Source organism: Chlamydotis macqueenii, chromosome 7 (genome assembly GCF_036417535.1).
Source record: "Chlamydotis macqueenii isolate bChlMac1 chromosome 7, bChlMac1.mat, whole genome shotgun sequence".
NCBI lineage: Eukaryota > Metazoa > Chordata > Aves > Otidiformes > Otididae > Chlamydotis > Chlamydotis macqueenii.
Genome location: NC_141562.1, coordinates 7,497,565 through 7,511,083, shown reverse-complemented (window position 1 = coordinate 7,511,083; position 13,519 = coordinate 7,497,565).

Here is a 13,519-nt window from a genome sequence, read left to right as displayed (position 1 = left end):
CAGTGGTGAGCGCTCATGGGAATTACTGTCCTGTCCTTTTTGAGACGTTTGAGGACTGGAGTCCCGGTGTAGCATGGCTCTGGAGTATGTGCAACGTGCAGCTCATCCAGCCTCCAGAACCTTCACTGCTGGCCAGCTTCCCACCACGAGCAAACCATGTGGTGGATCCGAGATGTGCGTGAGCCCTTGCCATTTTCCAGCAGGATCAACCATTTTCCTTTCATTTCTTGTACTACTGATTGATTAACTGACTCTTTGGGAATCTGAGTGCCTGGATCCTGCAGAATAGAAGACAGCAGCTTTCAGAGTCCAAGAGAAATAAATGGTACTTTTTTAGCTGTACAGCTATTATTTATGTAATTGCCAATGCTTGTCCATTAAAAGTGAGCAACTTGGCCATACTTCTCAATTTTTAACCTACATTTAGAGTGGACATAGCTATGATAACTACTAGATAGGGTTGTTTTCTTTTAATGGTACTTATTCCATGCTTTTTAGTGCATTTTTTTCCTTTCTCTTCACTTCTCATTCCTTACTGCTTTTCCACAGACCTGCTCATTGCCTTAACAACAAGGTGCCACTAGCATGATAGCTGCTACTTTGACACGTAACTTTCTTCATCCTCGTAATCCTGCTGTGTAATGGGAGCCAAAAAGGAGCTGAAGCACAAAAGATACTGGCTTTCCCCACCTCAGGCCCCACACTGACCTGGCTGTGCTGACCTGGCTCTTGGTTGATTGAGATGTCAGGCAGAGTGAGTTTGGTCCAGATGTGGCCAGAGCTTGTTCATGGTTCTCCTGACTACACAGTGGAGGTGCATTCACACTCAAGGGGCTTGGTTGAAGACAGTGGTGGATTTTTTGCAGTTTTACTGAAATCCGTGCTTACAGGCTGTGATGCCCAGGAGAGCTGATCGGAGCTTCAAGACTGTTGTGAAACCATCTTGCTGTGTTTTGTGATCTCTGGCATTCAATTTTCCGCTGGTTTTGATGTAGGTAATTGCCTTGATGGATATGCTCCTCGATTTTGAAGTAGGATTCAGGAGGGTATGGTATTTGTTAGGCTATATAGATGTTTGGTTTAAGCAGAGCAAAATTACATTGCACCACATAAATCCATCGTTATGTTTGTCTTTCACTCACCTAGATGTCTTGATGACAAAGAAGATGACAGCCCTGCCTCCTAGCAGAGCAAATGACTGATCTAAGCCTGTGTTTTAATAGTGATCCATTGTGTGTTCTTGCAAAAAATTAGTGTTAGATCTTGTAAATGTGCTGTAAATCTTTTTAGTGTGATAGTTCTGAAAATAGATGGCTCATTGTAATGCTTGTCAACATAACACTGCCCAGCTCTCCTAGACTTCGGAGAAAGGACGCAGATATTGTGTGAACTGCCCCCATGAGAGCTGTCAGGTGCTTTTGGTCACCTGCCACTGTACTTTGCCCTCACTCCCACGCAACCCTCCCAAATGTGTTACACTGCTGGTATTTTTTGTGGTGTGTATTAAAGTCTGTGGTGCAGACTGCTCATTCCAAAACTATTTATTTTTTTTTTCCATGAAAGCAGGCTACTACCCCAACCCCTTTGGATTTAGCAGATATTTCCTAGAATGAATATTGTGAACTTGTTGGCTGCTTTTCCTCATATGTCTAAAAAATTTCCATCTCTAAATCTTATTTACTTTATCAATGCTAAGTGTAATAACACAGGTCAGTCACAGGCAAGTTTTGTAGTGGTGGTTCAGCATCTGACTCAAGTACAATGGTATCAATGGAAACTTTATGCGTCAGGCTCTCAATATCTATTTTTGATGCTGTGATAAGCTGACTTTCTAGTACTTCATTGGGGTGGCATGGGATGATGTATGGCTCAATAGAGCTGCTAAATTCAGTTAGTTACAAAGAGTTTTCTTCAAGCAAAAGGAGGTGTAAATAGGAAATAAATTATTGAGTTTGATAGAATCTACAAGTAATAGTTCTTTTTCCAGGTAGTAAAACAAAGCTGCATTCGTTTCCTTTCCCTCCTTTTTATGTCAGACGTAACCTCACATGTATTCCTGTGAAGCAGTGAAAACATGCAAAGGCTAACAGGTTTGCCAAAGACATTTATTAACTCCTTAAATTATGAACTTTTTAGTCATCCCTTTCTACTTTATGCACTCTTTCAATAGCTACATGCTGTTTCCAGATTCAGGGGAAAAGGTCTTTCACTCAGCCTGATGTCATCTTGCAACTTTATATTTTGAATTCCCACTAATCTCCTCTCTGCATCAATAAAACATCTCTTTCGCTTTACCCTCTCACTTAAGAATACTACACTGGTTACTAATCTGTTTGCAAGGAACACGCGGAAAAAATATCTGATAGGTTCTTGCTAGATATCCCCATGGATTTCATAAGACTGTATGGATTTGGTGGGAGCATATTAATCTTTGTAAAATATGCATTGGTACAAGCACAACAAAAAAAGGTGCAGTGCAAAGATAACAGAGCGCTAATGCACTCTGAATTTTCTCCAAGCAATCAATGCAGATTACTGACATACTTTTTTATATTCACAGCAAGAACTTTGCTAAATTGATGTATTATTATTCCTCTGCCTTCCTAATCCTTTTTTCTGATTCAGGTTTAGCCAAATCGTCTTTGACTTTTTATATTGAAAAACACCTTTAAATGACAAACGGCAGGATTTCAGCAGAAGCGAGCTGGAAATACAACCACATAGGACTTCAGTTTGATATCACAGAAATGAGTGGTAATCTTGGATCCCCGTGGGAAATGCTTCTCATCAAGGAAAGAGAACCAGAAAGCATATTATGTAGAGACCTTCTAGTTGCAGTTGTGTAAATTTGTTTTGATTTGAAAGCAGTGATTGGGAATATGCCCCAGACTGTAAATAAGCACCTGGCATTGGCCACAGGAGGTATGACACAGGGGACAAGCCCACAGAGCAGCGTGTGGACAGGCACCAGCCCTTTGGACAAGCCTGAACCGTTCTTCTCAATGGTCTGGCAGCCTAACACACTCCTCAATCTGATTTTCTCTGCAGCTGCCTCCAGAGCTGTTTGGAGGAAGAAGTAATGGTAAAGGCCTGGGGTTGCCCAAGGAGGCTTGGGGAAGGCAGGACCCAGTGGCTGTGCATCTGGGGAGTAAGCGTGGCAGTCCTGGGTCCAGCGCAGAGAATGTGAGGGGCTCCAAAGCGGGGTTTTTGCTCTGTGCAGGCAGGATGGGGGCCGGGAGCGGGAGGTGCTGCCTGTGCAGAGGAAGGTAGAGGAAGAGGCTCACTTGCAAGTGCAGAGAGCCAACATCAGGGATAATATCCAGGGAAACATAATTGATAAATATATGTATATCCACTCAGGCTAGAAAATTAATAAAGTTACTAGATCATTAATTGCATCCTAGACTTCTCAGTCTTTGCTGGATACACCAATCATGATCGTTATCAAATAAGTATAATTGTTGCCTTGATCTGATACCTGTCTCAAAATACATTTTAGCTATAAATAATACGTTTTGCTTTCAGTTAGCCTACTAATTTTAGGGTCATATACATATTCACAATATAATGAAATATGCTATCTCTTTCTGCTGAAAAGCATCATATTTCAGGACTCTGGAGGAGAGGGCAGTTCTACAGAATACAGGATATTCCTAACACTGTTTAGTTTGCCCTGTGGGATTCAGGCCTTCTGGCCTTCCCACAGCATGCAGAATAATAACTCCTTCAGGAATTAGAGTTCAAAGACCAATACCCAGTTCTCAAAGGAAACTCTGCTTTCAAGAGGGGCTTTAGCTGTATTAAGAGGGGATTTGCACACCAGCTCTCCTTCTGTTTACTATTGCTCTCGTAAAGAAGCAATGGGACTCTCTCTGAACCATTCCTCAATTAGTTTATGATGTATGTAAAAAAACTAGGCCATATATGACAAAAGCATCTAATTTTTCCTGTCACTGTGTTATTGTATATCCTGCTTGTCTTAGCAGTTGTCTTCAGTAGGAATTTCCCCAAATATTCTGCTAATATTTCCCTCACAAACATTACATAAGCCTGAATTCTGCGTAGGTTTTCTTGACTTCAGTGTAAGATCTGTATTTACATTGAGAGAGATTCATCACATGTCAATTTTTCCATATAAAACCCAAATGTCCTAATTATCTAGTCTAAGCTAAGGTTTCTCTACTGTTACCAGAGGGAATGGGCAGCTCTTGAGCATCACCTGTCTTGGGGCAGGAGAAATTGTCTTCTGGAGACACCTCTTCCTCTTCACTGACTGTTGTGAGAGCCCGGGGACGGCTCCAGATTGATGCCTCCCTTTCAGGTGGCTGCATTAAGGAGCAGTCCAGTCATTTGTAACAGAACATAAAAGATTTGGGGCTTTCCACTTCTTTTGAAGCTTGAGGTTAACTACAATCATTGCCTGCTCCTCTCTTCTTTAGGCTTCTTCTCCTGAAGGCTCCTGTGCAAACCTGGCCAAATGTACATTGTTTATGATAAATGTGTCAAGGCCTCTTGTGTTGCCCAAGTGCACTTTTTAATGCACATTAGGGACAAACAACAGAACTATTTATAAACCACACCCGTGAATTAAACAGGGCTTTTGTCCACATTTCCATAAAATAAATGTTAGTTTTTGTAAAGATTGCCTAATTGTTTTCGCTTCTGTTATCCAGTCCTTTGAGCTCAGTGTAATGAGCAATTTCTTCAAGCTGAGTTGCCTTTTATAAAGAGTGGAATGAGACTTGTAAAAACTACATTAAGTTATCTCACAAAACTAAATTAATCATGATGAAGGCAAAGCCTTCAGTTGTGTTTTTGTTGTCATCTCTAATGTGAGAATGTTGCTGAATTATTGTTTGGTTTGTTGCTAGCTAATGAAGGAGGAGAGGAGTTTTCATAATGTGCCGTTTCAAAATGATCGTTCCAGGCTCTTTTCTTCAGCTTTCAGTTACTTTAGTCCTGGTAATTTTTTTCTTTTTACAGAAAAAATCCCAATCAATTCCTGAATAGAAACTTTGGTAGGCAGAATCTTACCATAAAGTGGCAGTCTTGATTAGGAAACTGCTTTTCAGGTAGACAAAATATATGAACTGTAGGTTACGTAGGTAGCTTACAGGTAATCTACCAAGTTGGAATTAGAGAGAGTGCCCAGGAAACAAATTGCTTTTCTTATGTTCCTCACCTGATATGAAGAAACTTGCCAAAGACTTTAAATCAGACATTGAAGCAAATATAAATGGTAACTTTAATGGATGCATGTACTTAATAAGGTAGAAATGCCTAGAACTCTTGAGGTTAAAATACAGGCACTGAGGAGTAAACTGTCAAGAAAACAAGAGAAGCTTAGAATTTTTTTCCAATATATTGGTAAAAAAGCTTAATGTCTATTGTGATAGATGATTAAACTCTCCCCAGATGACAGGACCTTCTGAGGACCTTGCACACCCCTTTGCTTCTGTGGGAATTCCTTAGGGAAAGCCCTCACCAAAACTTCATCTTGTCATACATTTCTTGCAGGCTGCAGCACAGGTGCTACTGCCTGCTGCTGCCCCTGGAGCATCAGCCTTCCCCATGTTTCTTCTGGTTTCAGTGGGACTGTAGGACTGTTTTTGCCCTAGTAAAGGTCCTCTGAAGTAAATTGAGTTTCTGTGAACACAGGTCTGCATGGGTTTAATATTACTGTGTCTGCAGGCAGACGGGACAGGGAAGTCAGCGCTTAAAGGAAGCTCCTGATCATCGTGGGCTTCCCTCATCTTCCCAGGTTTCTTTCTGACTCTTATCTTGGTAAGGAAAGATCATCAACATTAGACCAGTTATGTATCTTCAAGGGTTGAACAAATGAAGGATGGGCTGTAAAGCAAATCAGAAGGACCAAAGCATGGCACTTTTCCTTTTTGCCCTGCTGTGGGTCAGTGGGACAGTTGTAGGGGTGAGAGGCTATCTGAGGGATGTCCTAACTTTCTTCTATTACCTCCCCAAACTCCCCCTCCTCTTATTTCACAAATTATCATATTTAAAAAAAAGAAAGTATATAATGAAGCATTTAGTCCAAGAATGATCAGAATAAAAATAAGAATTACACAGGCAATGTAATTTTCCTCTTGTGACCCCACGACATGCATATATATACGTACATTGCATCACTGAAGATAATAGATTGAGAGGAGCTTATTGCTCTGCAAAAAACAATATTAAGAAAATGGAATACACCAGGGAAAAAGCTTTCCTTTTCCCTTTCTTCCTACCTTTTCTCTCTTCTTCTGTTTTCTTCTATTTTTCTTGGTCCCTGTGTGTAAGACTTGACTTGCAGCTTCCAAGAGGTTTGCTACAACTGCCAGAAGGGCATGTACTCGGCCTGCGAAATCCTGAGGCTGCAGGCAGGTAAATCAGAATAGGAAAGCTGGTGATTATCAGACTGGAAAGAGGGCAGAGGATTGCTGTGTAAAACATTGTGCTCCATCTGCATTCAGGAGCCAGATAAACAGTGCCGAAAGTTTAATTCTTCGTGCGTGCTTGAGGAAGCAAAATAAAACAGGCACTGTTTCCTCAGCAGAGGTGACTCTGCAGGGCTTAGACTAATACTATTAAGGTCCAAATCAGAAAAAGTTGTTGCAGTCAGCAATATATCTCTCTGACCCCCTCTGCCATGCAGCTAAGGATGCTAAGCCCAAAGTTAGCTGATTTTGTTAAACTGTAGGAACCTCACTGGATTTTAGGGAATGAAGGTCCAACAGAGAAGAGGGGCCAGGAATATAAACCTGAAGTTTTACACATTTAAAATACGTATGTCAGATATGATTGTGGTATGTCCAGTCATCAAAGTGGACTGCACTGGACTGGTATGTGGCTGTGGCATCCCAGAGAAGAACAGTATTTTTTTTTCTGTGAGAATGATGCTGGTGAACATTACATTTATGCTGTTCTAGGTGTATGTTTTGGCAGTTTTATGGGTGTGTGTATGTGTGTACGGGCACATAAATACTTCTCCAGTTTTACTCACTGCGTATTTGGTTTCCTTCTTTAGAAGACGTGTAAAAATTCCCCTTTCGCTACTGTTCTGATCAGAAATCAGTCAAGAGCTTATGGCCAGCAGAGCATGTGTATTTTCTATTAATGATAACTTAAACTTTAAATCTAGATGGTTTTATTTTTATATATTTTTATATTTATATATTTTATATATATATGTGTACAAGTCAAATATACACTTGTTTTGTTTATGTTTCTTTCCCTAATTTGTGTGTCAGGTCTTCTTTGGCTGTGCTCTCTTGAAGATACAGGGGCTGGTCTTTGATAAAAAAATTTAGAGTACCTACTGGAGCTCCTAGGCATTGTTTCAGTATAAATGTGAAATAGCAAGCACTTTGTAAAGCACATATTCTAGCAGTGAGAATTTACTGCAATGCTTCTCTTTTCCTCCTTTTCTTCCCCCCTACTACCAGCTAATGTCAAGGGAGATGGCGTAGCAGCAAGCTGATAGATAACTGCAGCATGTATGAGTGATACTTGTTTTGAGCTTTAAAAGTCTTTTTGTGTGTGTAACAAAACTAGTCAGAAACATCAATATCCTCAAAAAGATTCACCCTGTGCAACTCAGTTGTGTTTTTCATATTTGTGTTAATTGTTGACATTACCTTGGTGGATGATTTTATGGTAGTTAAAGCATTTACTGATATGGAATTACACATATTTTCTGTGCATTTATTGTTTGTGAGTGGAAGCATCTTCCAGCTTCCATCTAGTGGGCAACACAAGTTCACTCTCTCGTTAGTGCTCAAAAGTAATAACCTCAAAGACAGGTTTGCAAAGGGCTTTTAAGAAAGAGATAGTTTATCTGCTGTTTTCCCTCTGCAGAGGAGTTTACAGAGAGTTTGTCCCAGTCTGTTTTATTCTGGGGTCCTGTACGTCTGACCTCAGCGGCATTGTCCTGTCCCTGTGGGACCTTTGGAGAAGAATATTAGTGTCACCTCCTCCACCCCAGGCCAAACTTGCCTTACTGATTACTGAAGGGATCATTCTCCCATTGCACCTGAAGGTCCTGGGTAGAATAGCATCATGGACACCCAGCACTTAAAATTTGTGTCAGTCATGACGAGGTGCACGAGCCCAAAGGGAGGAAAGAGGGGGAGATGAGGTGGATTGGTGTGCACCTCCATCTTCTGCTAGACTTTGCCTCACTGAGCATTGCTGGTTGCAATGTGGCATTTTGAAGCGGCTTCTGCTGCTCAGACAGAAGTGGGTCAAATGCTGCATTTATAAGGGAGGTGTATGCATTCTCTCTCCCCGGGGTTAGAGGGCTGTACTCACTTCTGCCGTTCTGTACTGGCTATAACAACCAAGGTAAATGTATGCACAAGAAGAAATCCACTGATAGACTTTTAACACCCCATGCCAAAACTTGTTTGGGTTTATTTTATTTCTTCAGCATGCCGAGAGATCTGTTAATGACTTCAGTCCTATAGGTCTGGAGGAGCTGCCTTCATCAGCATTAAGTGCAAGATCCAATTTAGAATGACGTAATGCATTAACGTGCTCTCGACTCGCATCAGTAGGAAGGATTTTCCACTTTACAAGGTGTGCCCTGCCAGAAGCTTCTTGGAGATGCATTTATCTAATTAAATTGATTTAGTGTCTGGCCTGTGTTGCCTGCTAATAAAATCTTTCAGATAAAATGATGATAATAAGGTATTTTATGGCTTTCATTTATGATAAAATATGCTGGTTTATTTGCTTTGCGTCGTATTTCTCTAAGTATATGGGGAACAGAAGTAAAAATAAATCCTGTCCGATGGCCATATTAAAGATGAGTGACGTAGCAGAGCATGCTGAGTCTGTCACTCAAGTTTTGTTTTTGAGCTTGTGAGTGGTATCTGCTGATAAAACATTTCTGGGCTCAAAAAGTCTAAATGGGAAGAAAATAGAAACTACAAAATCAAGTAATTATCTTAAATCTTATTAAAACAAACCAATTTTTTTTTCTCTAAATTATTCCCTACTTAGGAAAGATAGGAAAGATTGCTGTGTGCTGAACGTTGCTGACAGTAGACTCTGACCCCATTTACTTTGCATTTACTTACACCGAAAATGCAAACAGAGGCTCTGGCCGTTCTCAGAGAATGCAAAACAAAGCCTTACACTTCTGCTGAATGACACTTGCTGGCTGGTTCTTTGTATGTTTTTTTTTCTCCAGCTGATATTTTTAGCTTGATGCAGAGAAGAAACTGCAAGGAAGCAGCAAGGAGCACTGTTTTGATGATTTAGAGGGCAGAATTGTGCCCATGGAAGTGAAGGGCCTAACTCCCACTAGTTTCATTATGGAATGGAATTGGCTGTCATGAAAAAAAATGGTTTTACCGGTACCTTTGGCACCTGCAAAAGGTGAAATTGATTTTAAAAAGTCTCATATAAATATCACCTGCACCTAAAAGGAAATTGGCTAATGAGTGTTCATTTTAAATTAACTAGCGTGATGTAAATAACTGTTCGGTGTTTGGGATGAGGTAATACACTTAAGCCTTAAAAATAGCATGAAGATCTAGAAGGCTGTTGCACTGCAAACAGATGCTTTAGGACAAATCAGAACTGTGTGTAAAAGTGAATGCATGGTCTATTGAACACAGTAGGCAGATTTTACTTCCAGTTTTATCTCTTTCATCTCACTGAATTAGGGAGGGAGCATGGATGTAACCAGAAGCAACATTTTCTTGCAGCCCACTCACCGTTGCTGCCTTGTGCGTGCTTGTGGTTCCTGTCATGCAGTCCCTGAAGTGCAAGTACTGGCATCTACCCTTATGTTTTCAGGCAACTTGTTTCATTGCCTTTGTTTTACCAATTCTCTCTCTTCTCTTCTGCCTGCTCCTTTCTGTTACATCTGTGAAGCCTGTGCACCAGAGGAGCATATCTGCTTCCTGTGCACCAAGGCCTTCCTCCTCCTCCTTTTCCTTCTCCTGCAGCTTCTTATGTCCAAAGCCTACCTAAGCTAGTTTCCTCACCTCCTGATGATTGAGTTTCCTCATGGTGAGGCCCGTCCCACTCTCTTGGCCATGCAGATCAAGCCTAACATGGGTATATCTGTGGCTTGACACTTTACCCATCATTTGGTGGTGACGTACCAATGAAGGATTCTAAGATAATATAGCCAATGGGGAGGGAAGCCTCAGACACGCAAGTGCTGATAAAATAGAACTGGGTTTTTAGTTGACTGATCCTTTTCCCTCCCTTTCCCACATGTCTCTTACCCACATTCCAAGGTGAGAAACATGTTAATGTTACCACTTTTATTCATCTTGTTTTATTAATTTCTCAGCCTACCATCAGGTCTTCCTCTTTCTTGTTCAGGAGTGAGCCTGTCATGTTAACTAAAGAGCAGCTTCCTTGACAAAGTGCTTAGCGCTAGCAGCTGCTAAGGCATGCTGTATGGATTGCTGTTGTTTTTTATAAATGAAGTTTACTTCTACCATTCCTGGCACTTAGTTGTAAACTAGATGTTTCATTTGTGAGGCAAAATTGAGGTTCCTGAAAACAAATCTTGCCATACAGTTACTGGCTACTTTCTGCAAGTTTATTATTCCAGAGCTCCAGTGGAGGGAAACCAGTTTGTCAGATGCATTGAAAAAGAAACAGAGGCAAGAGGTTAATGATGTTGAATTGCTTTTTCAAGTAAGTTTAACTTTGGTGGGGAGAGAGATGTTTCCGTCAGTGTTGTGAGTATTGAGCTCAGGCAGAGTCTGGGCAGCAAGGCAAGTTGACCAATGAGTGCACTAAAAAACCCAATGAGCTTGGGTTTAGCTTGGGTTTAGCTTGGAGATCATTAAGGGAACTAAGAAATCAGTAAGTGTAGAAATGGGACCTAATGGAAGTCGATGAGAGAACAACTATGGATATTTAATGAGCAGCACTGCATCATGTTTTCATGTCTTCAGAAATAAATAATGAGATGCTTGAATGTCTCTTTGAACAACAATAGATGTAGAATGTGAAAATAGCATGGGGAAAAATAATCCTTTGGGCCATCCTCTCAGTAAGTGATTTCTCCAAGCCTTAATTAATTATTGGAGTTACTTGTGAAACAAGCTTATGCAAAACTATAGCACCATAAAATGTTTAATAGTTACCTTGAAACTCTGAGAGTTCATTACCCAGAATTATTGAAAAATTGCCAGTATAATTTCATTCCGCTGAAGAACACGGGGTGAATTCGTCATGAAAACAGCTATACGCCAGGAATCCTGGTAAGCAGTCTTTGTTAGGAACAATGCCTTATACTGTTGCTGTAACATACTCATTAACAAACTTTCAGGTAGCTTGTGCGTAGGAATGGGTATGTTATTGCTCCACTTCTGACTGATAACTTCTGATTACATTTTTGAAAGGAAGAGCAAAATCAACAGGTCCACAACAGGGAGAAGTGCTGGAAAGGAGAGGTGGGAAGTGAACTCTGGAGCTGGAGCTACTTCAGACAGTTTATCCCATAGGGATCCTCCTCGCACAGGCGGATCCTCAGCCTGGGCAGGAGAGCAGGGGGCAGTGGGGAAGCAGTGGAGACGTGAGGGTAGTTACACCATGTAGCCTTCTGCATCCAGCTTAGCTGGGGAACTGGGCTCCCTTAATTCCCTTTGTTGCCAACAGGAAAAGAGATCAGCTTCAGCAACAGGCAACTCAAGTTGCCGATGTCACACTCATTTTGTCCATCTTGACAGCTGCCTTGGACTAGTCTTTTGTTAGGGATCTGAGATGGCTGCACAAGCATGGAAGAGATTTGAGTTTTGAGGAGTAACATCCACAGCAGCTCTTCAAAGCATGTCTGTCTCTCGTAGCACTCTCAGGTGAAAGCTTTGCATGTTGAATGGTTCTGTGGTGGGTTTTTTTTTTTTTGGTCTGTTTTTAAAAATTGTTTCTTCTAACCTCCAAATTGTTGGGCTAGATTGTTCATATTTCTTCCTTGGCTTTATGGCAGTTCATACGAGTTGTTTCTTCTTTGCATATTTGCAGAAGGGCAGCTGTAGATACAACCAGGCTTTTGAAAAGATACAGAGCTATAGTTCTCTCGTAGGGGATTCTGAATTTAGATGGTTATCTACAAGAGGTGGACAGAAGGTTGTAATTCCTTTCCCCTTGTTCTCTGACCTTAGGTAAAGGGAAGCTGGGAAGTGACTGGTGCTGAAAGGCCAACAGGGCGCCGGCTGGTGTCTGCCTCCATCAGCCACATTTGATCAATCCCGCACTCCCATTTCTTTGGGTGAAGCAGAGGACAGAGTTCCTATTGAGTTAACAGGGTCTAGGATTTGAGTACAGTTGCCCATGTTTTACACTGGAGTGAGGCACCTGAGACTCTCCCCTGTGACGCTGCTGGGCACTGAGGCTTTCCTGAGCTCCAGAACTGGAAGCGAAATATTTTCCTAAGGCGTCTCTGAAGGAGTAGTGTCTGGTTAGTGCTTTATCGCTAGCTGTTCTGCTCCATTCAGTTACTCCTCATTTTTGTTAACTTTTAACTTGTGTTTTCTCTTTTGTGTCTGACACAGGGGTCAATTTTTATGCCAAGGCTAAAATGTGGTATGGCTGGGAAATGGGGGAGTAGCAATCTGATCAGGCTGAAAGTACTCATCTATGAGTTTCTCCAAAGCTTTTTACTTTTAAGGGAGTGTTGCACATTTGTGGTGTGAGTGATTTATACTCTCAACAGAAAATAATAGTCTTTATAAGCGTGACATGTCCTTGCTAGTATGAATAGTATTCTGCTCTTGTCTCAAGTAGCCAGTTCTTAAGCTTTATAACTGTGCATATTTGGGCTCTACTTTTCTCACATGTATTGTGTTCTTTGGAGTCAGATGAAGACTGCTGAAAACATGAGTGGTCTCCAGCTTTGCAATTATGGCTGCGTTTGCTAATAGATGAGAAACAACTCTCTTCAAGGGGAGTGGGCAAAAATAGTTTGACACTGGGTCCTGGGCTGTCCTTAGGACAGAGCTGAGCTTTTCTTAGCATTCCTGACACTGTCCTGTGGCCCTGTATCCGGTGGCTCTCCCAAAAATGGTCCCTCATCTGGACTGTGCTGTATCAGCAAGTCAGAGCACAGTGCTCAGTACTGCAGGCATGAGCTAACCCTGATATAAACTGAAATATGTGCATGTTTAGTGGGTTATTTATTGCTTATTAATATCAGGCATACTGCCAACAGTTCAATAATTCCTTGATCAAACTAGAAGTTTTTAAAAGAAAATAAAGCCTTTTAATACTATTACTATATATTTTTAGTATTCTTATATAGGAGGCTTATGTTCCATTAGCAAAAGAAACTATTTTTAAGTATTCCAAATTCACTGTGAGGAAGTAAATTATTGCTAATTCCTGGTCAGATAACAATTACCTTGCCTGTGATGCAGGTCCTCAAGAAGTATGTTTGTTTTTTTCTTGCACACAAGCCACAGATTGCCCACGGAGGATGTTTCGATGGGGCTCCCTGAGGGAAGAAACGCTGTCAGTACGGTTCCAGGAAGCAATAAGCACCTTCATGAAAATA